The sequence below is a fragment of the Tupaia chinensis genome, unplaced genomic scaffold (genome assembly GCF_000334495.1).
Source record: "Tupaia chinensis unplaced genomic scaffold, TupChi_1.0 Scaffold000515_1, whole genome shotgun sequence".
NCBI classification, from domain to species: Eukaryota; Metazoa; Chordata; class Mammalia; order Scandentia; family Tupaiidae; genus Tupaia; species Tupaia belangeri.
The window spans coordinates 7,775,661-7,776,266 of record NW_006160028.1 but is presented as its reverse complement, the minus strand read 5'-3'; positions in this window follow the sequence as shown (position 1 = coordinate 7,776,266).

Sequence of the window (606 nt, the reverse complement as noted above, 5' to 3'; positions counted from 1 at the left end):
GGTGGTGATCTCTAAAGCCCAGCTCTGGGCCCTCTTTAACTGTCTCCTTGGTGGGACCAGCAGTTAGCGTAATGGCTATGTCACTGGACTCCCACGTAGTCGACCACGATTCAAGTCCTGGACCTAGTGGCTTAAACTCACGCCAGGCGCGTGGGCGTGCGTGTCCAAGATCCTGAGAGGAGAATGGAGAAGGGATTGCGGCGTGGCCATCCCCTCGGGAGGTGATTTCTCGCTTTCTGTCTCTCTTGTCTTTCTGCCAAGCGCACACGCCCTATAGCAAAAACCTCTCCAAAAAAAAAAAAAAACAAAAACCTCCCCAAAAAAAAAAAAAAAAACCTGTCTTCTTGATGACCTCAAGTCCCTCAGCTCCAGTCCACTGCTCCTCCAAGTTTCACTCATATGTCCAATTTCCTCTATTACACTTGCATTGGAAGTGCACACATTTCAGAAGATTCCTTCCCCTCCTTCCCCACCTCAGTAATGTTACTGCTGCCTACCTACTAGCCAGAAATGGGTCAGTCTTTTCCCTTCTTTCCTCGATAATCAATCCAACAAGTCCTTGAGTTCTCACCTTCAAAAATGCATCTCTACGATACCCACTCTTTC